The following is a 6,000-nucleotide window of genomic DNA, read 5'->3' on the forward strand; positions in this document are numbered from 1 at the left end:
AACCTGCTGGTATTGAAGATGCCAGAGAGGCAGTTTGCCCAGGCAGCAGGGGTATGCCTAAGGGTGTAGGGGAGGACTGGATTGGGGTAGGGGGGAGGAGGGAGAAGAGGAAGGGAAGAAAAAGGGGAAGGAGGAGAAAGGGAGGGAGAGACCAGCCCCTTACATGGCTGCAAACATTTACTCTGGCAGTCAGAGCCATCTGGCCGGTTCATTACTTTGCGCCGTCGCCTATTCGCCCCTTCAGAACAAGTAAATAAATAAATGAGTGAATGAATAAAGGCAGGAGGCAGCAGCGGCTGGGAGAGCAGGGAGGAGGGTGTTGGGTCATTATCATTCCTCGCAGCGCCTGCATGCCCGCCTTGCCCGCCCTGGCCATCCATTTGCTCGCCCGCCTGTCCACCCGCTCACCCACCTCTGCCTCTGCTCCCCCACTGCAAGGTGCACCGTGGACCTGCCTCTGCAAGAGCTTTTCGTGGCTGCAAGAAGGGAGCGAGCTGAAGGGCACAGGGTCAGCACCCGGCTGGAAAGCAACCGGTGGGAACCCGTATAATAATTAAGGTATCTGTTAAGTACTTACTATTCATTCATTCCATCATATTTATTGAGCACTTTCTGTGTGCAAAGCACTGTACTAAGCGTTTGGGAGAATACACAGACACAGACACATTTCTGCTCACATTTTACTATGTGCCAGGCACTGGATGAAGACTTTGCCCAGCCCACAGGAGGCAGGAAGCCTGAGGGTGGGGGGAGTGGGTTTGCTGGAGGGGAGGGGACTAGGAATGCTTATGCTGGGGAGGGGGCGAGAATGCTGATTGGTGGATGAGGGATAATAATAATAATAATTTTGGTATTTAAGCACTTACTATGTGTCAGGCACTGTCCTAAGCACTGCAGTGGATACAAGCAAATTGGACCCAATTCCTGTCCAACATGAGGCTCACAATCTCAATCCCCATTTACAGATGAGGAAACTGAGGCACAGAGAAGTTAAGTGGCTTGCCCAAGGTCACACAGCAGACAAGTGGCAGAGCCAGGATTAGAACCCACGTCCTATGACTCTCAAGCCTGTACTCTTTCCACTAAGCCACTCTGTTTCTCTATTTAAGCACCTGCTATGTGCCAGGCACTGTACTAAGCGCTGGGATGGACACAAGTGAGTCAGGTTGGACACAGTCCCCATCCCAACTGGAGCTCACAGTCTCAACCCCCATTTTACAGATGAGGTACGTCCTACTGTCAGCAGGACCCAGACCTAAGTTGTTTTTGCAGTAGCGGTGATGGTTTGTGACGAGTCATCCCCACTCTCTGGACTGGCCCCCTAGCCCAGTGGCAGGATTTGAAGGAAGGAGGTGGAGGGGAAAGAGGTATCGTCAATAGACAGGGAACGGAACAGACCAGGTCCACCACCTCAACAGCAACAGAAAAGACCGGGCTCTCATCCACTTGAAAACCTCTGTTGAGAATGATACTCAAGGTGACTTTGGGTTGGGGTGGTGGAGGGGTCCTCTCCCTTTTCTTACAAAAACCATGGGAAAAGGCGAAAAACAGAAAATAAAGATAATAATAATAATAATGTTGGTATTTGTTAAGCGCTTACTATGTGCCGAGCACTGTTCTAAGCGCTGGGGTAGACACAGGGGAATCAGGTTATCCCACGTGGGGCTCACAGTCTTAATCCCCATTTTACAGATGAAGGAACTGAGGCAATGAGAAGTTAAGTGACTTGCCCAAAGTCACACAGCTGGCAAGAGGCAGAGCCGGGGTTCGAACCCATGACCTCTGACTCCAAAGCCCGTGCTCTTTCCAGTGAGCCACGCTGCTTCTCAATCCATCCCCAAAAAAGATCCCAAAAGATCCATCCCAAAAAATGGTTTTCTGCAATTTGAACAGAATGAAAAACAAAAAAAGCGGGCACATGCAGATGATGCTCAGGACGGTATCCTGCATACAGAATATGCCCAGTACAGTGTCCTGAACACAGACAACATCCAGTATAGTGCCTTGCACACAGAACACACACAGTACAGTGCGGTGCTCAAAATACATTCAGTATAGTGCTCTGTAATCCGACAGCATCCAGTACAATGGAGCACCAAGGTGGGCCAGAGGGAGCGGAGAGATCCTTGGAGCAGGAGCCTACTGGGGTGGTCTACCTACCTTGATCAGCCAACCCCTCTGCCCCCTCACCCCCTCCGCCCCTTACCTGGCCAGCCCCTGTCCCCTTCCAGCTGGATAGGCCCCACCCACCATCTCACACAGCCAACCCCTAGCACTCGTGCTTTGAGATCTGCAGCTGCTCCAGGGGACCCGGGTAACAGGGCCCCTCTAGACGGTGAGCTCATTGTGGGCAGGGAATGTGTCTGATGTAATATTGTACTCTCTCAAACGCTTAGTACAGTGCTTTGCACACAGTCAGCACTCAATAAATACAATTTATAATAAATAATAATAACGGCAGGAAGCTTCCAGGTGACAAGAGTGGTATCCAGAAAGCAGCAAGCCACTTCAGCCTTGTCCCCCAAGGGAAAGCTACACAGAGACAAACACACATGCACACATCCCAGCCATAAATCTCCCACTCCTCAAAGCCTCCATTCATTCAGTCAGTCATATTTATTGAGCGCTTGCTCTGCGCGGAGCACTGTATTAAAGACTTGGGAGAGTAGAATACAACAATAAACAGACATATTCCCTGCCTAGCTTATAGTCTAGAGGTGCAGAGACAGACATGAATATAAACGAATAAATTACAAATATTTACGTAAGGGCTGTGGGGCTATGTGGAGGGATAAATAAAGGGAGCAAGCCAGGATGACACAGAAGGGAGTGGGAGAAGAGGAAAGGAGGGCTTGGTCAGGGAAGGCCTCTAGGAGGAGATGTGCCTTCAATAAGGCTTTGAAGAAGGGTAGAGTAATTGTCTCCTCTCTGCAGTAAGCAGAAACTCTGGACCATTGACTTTAAGGCCATCAGCAACCTCTCTCCTTCTTATCCACTCTCCCCTCCCACTTTTACCCAGCTTGCACTCTCTGTTCCTCCCAAGCTAACCTACTCACAGTGCCTCATTCTCACCTCTCCTGACACCAACCTCTTGCTCATGCCCTTCCCCCGCCTGGAAATCTCTCCCACTTCAAATCCAACAGACCACAGCTCTCTGCATCTTCATAGCCCGTCTGAAATTGAATCTCTTCCAAGAAGCCTTCCCCAATTAATCTCTAATCTCCCCAATTTCCGTCCACCTGTCATTTCGGCAGCTTCCACCGCCTCAACAACCCACAGCACTTATGAACATATCTTCATACCCCGTTACTTAGGCAGTAACTCATACACATATCCCTTTTTCCTCCTCCCTTTCTCCTACTGTATATCATTTTAGTGTCCAGCTCTCCTACCAGGCTGCAAACTTCATGAAAGCAGGGATCACTTGGTTTTTTTGTTTTGCTTTTTAATGTATTTGTAAAGTGTTTTCTATGTGCCAGGCACTATACTAAGCGCTTGAGTAGATAAAAGCTTATCAGGTTAGACACAGTCCCCGTCCCACATGGAACTCACAGTCTTACTCCCCATTTCCCAGGTGAGGTAACTGAGGCACAGAGTCAGTCCATCAGCCAGTCAATCGTATTTATTGAGCCTTTACTGTGTGCAGAGCCCTGTACTAAGCACTTGGGAGAGTACAATATAACAGTCAACAGACACATTTCCTGCCCACGAGTTTACAGGTGATGACTTGCCCAAGGTCACACAGCAGAGAAGTGCCTGAGCCAGGTTCTTCTGACTCCCAGGCCCGTGCTCTATCCACTAGGCCACGCTGCTTCTCTGTTAACTTCTATTAACTTCTATTAACCTCAACCCTAGTGCTTAATATTGTGCTTTACACACAGCAGGCGCTCACTTAAAAGCTATTAATGATGGATGGTGATAGATTTATGGTGAGTTGGAGGGGAAAGTTAGGGAGGTTATGATGCTCAAGGAGGCTTTAGGATAAATTCACTGGTAATTAGGTCATTTAGCGGGAAAGGTAGAGATGTTGGAAAGTTCAAAAAGGGCGAAGCGCATTTTCAGAAATGAGATCTGAACTGGATCACCGTGGGGAGAGTCAGGGGTGGAGAGAGAAGAGTCAGGGGTGTTGGATCGTCCTTGCTGGGTCACTGGGGGAAGAGAAAGGGATGGGGAAGGGAGAATCAGAGGTGTGGGATGGTTCGTGCTGTGACACTGGGAGATTCAGGAGTGGAGAGGGGAGAGTCGGGGTATAGGATGATCCATGATGGGTCACTGGGGGCAAAACCAGGAATGGAGAGGGGAGAGTCAGGAGTGTTGGTCTGTGCTGGGTCCCCGGAGGGAGAGTCAGAAGTGGAGAGAGGAGAGTCGGGGTGTTGAATGGTCGGTGCTGAATCAGTGGAGGGAGAGTGAGAGATGGAGAGGGGAGCGTCAGGGGTGTTGGATGGTTCACGCTGGGTCACTAAGGGGAAGAGTCAGGAGTGGAGAGGGGAGAGTCAGGGGTGTTGGATGGTTCATCCTGAACAAACCATTATAAAGTTCTGTGAGGGCAGTAGCACATGATCACTGCAAGGGGCCAGGTCTACTGTCAGAGTCAGAATTCTGGCTTGGATGGACGGTGAGGTTGACCCAGCATGTCTGTATTTGTGACCTTTCATGCATGCATGCACGCACGCACATACACACCCCACCCACAGAGATGCTAGACAATAGGAAGAGGTTTGAGGGAGCAAAGGGGAGATAGGGGATGCACCCAATTCTCAGCCCAAACCCTCCTAGTACCAAGGGACGGCCCAGACTCGAGAAGACAGATGGCCTCGGGGATCCAGGAGACAGCGAACATCTTCATCGCCGGGAAGCGGCCCAGAGTGCGCCAGACAAAATCTTCCTTTGGAAAATTAATTCAAGTAGCCTTGGTTGGGAGGCTGACACCAGGTCAGGGAGGGCACAGACAGGGCACGGGGAGGGCACAGACAGGGCACGGGGAAGGCACAGAGCCGGAAACAGCAAGTGTGAGGAGGGGATAGGCAGGAGTCAGGGCTTGGGGGTGAGCCAAATTAACCCCCTCCTGGCCGCAGGGACCAGCCAGCAGCCCAAATCCCTGATTGGGCCGAGCCAGGAGGGAGGTCACTGGGGGAGGGGAGGAGAGGAGCAGCCCTCCATATATACACACACACACACGCTCACAAACACTTAGAGAATAGCGTGACTTAGTGGATAGAGCACAGGCCTGGAGTCAGAAGGACCTGTGTTCTAATCCCAGCTCCACCACTTGTCTGTTGTGTGATCTTGGGCAAGTCACTTCAGTTCCCTGGGCCTCAGTTCCCTTAACTGGAAAATGGGGATTAAGAGCATGAGTCCCATGTGGGACAGTTTCTGTGTCCAACCTAGTAAACTTGTTATCTACCCCAGCGCTTAGAACAGTGCTTGGCACATAGTAAGCACTTAACAAGTACCATAATTGTTATTATTATTCCCACCCCAGTGCCATCGGAGGACTTCAGACCAATCTCTCCCCCAGCTAGGGAACTTCCAGCTTTAGCACCATTCCCTCACTCACAAGGGCCTTGGACCAGTCTGCCCCCGGTCTGGGGGATAGAAGAGGACAGACGGCCGTGGGCCTACAGTGAGCCCCGCTCTCCTCTCCCCGCTCCCCACAACCTCCCCAGTACAGACCGGGCCCCGCTCAGCACATTGGCCGCCAAAACAACACAGGCCACTCACGGGGTCGCCTCGGCATCGCCCCAGGAAGTCGCTCTCTCGGCGCTGTCTCTGGTGACCAGGTACGAACTTCCTGGAAGGGAAATCAAATCAGGTGCATGTATAAGAGGCGGGTTTGCAGCCAAAGAGGGCAAGGGAGATCACAAAGCCTCCGACTGATTGAGCTGGAACAACAGACACAGCCTGGAACTGGAAGTCAGGAGAACTGGGTTCGAGTCTAAACTCCACCACTGGCGTGCTGGGTGACCTTGGACGAGTCCCTTTATATCGCTCAGCTTTCTC

At 51.2% G+C, this 6,000-nt stretch overlaps 1 protein-coding gene across 2 annotated transcripts in view; it reads right to left on the minus strand.

Moving 5' to 3' along the window:
• GRIK4 (glutamate ionotropic receptor kainate type subunit 4) overlaps window positions 1–5,795 on the minus strand; it is a 189,947-nt gene extending 184,152 nt beyond the window's left edge. For both annotated transcript variants that reach the window (XM_029076255.2, XM_029076253.2), the window contains exon 1: window positions 5,722–5,795. The gene's annotated coding sequence lies outside the window, so the exon portion shown is untranslated. The remainder of the gene's footprint in view (window positions 1–5,721) is intronic.
• Between the last annotated feature and the right edge of the window lie 205 nt (window positions 5,796–6,000).

Source organism: Ornithorhynchus anatinus, chromosome 11 (genome assembly GCF_004115215.2).
Source record: "Ornithorhynchus anatinus isolate Pmale09 chromosome 11, mOrnAna1.pri.v4, whole genome shotgun sequence".
NCBI lineage: Eukaryota > Metazoa > Chordata > Mammalia > Monotremata > Ornithorhynchidae > Ornithorhynchus > Ornithorhynchus anatinus.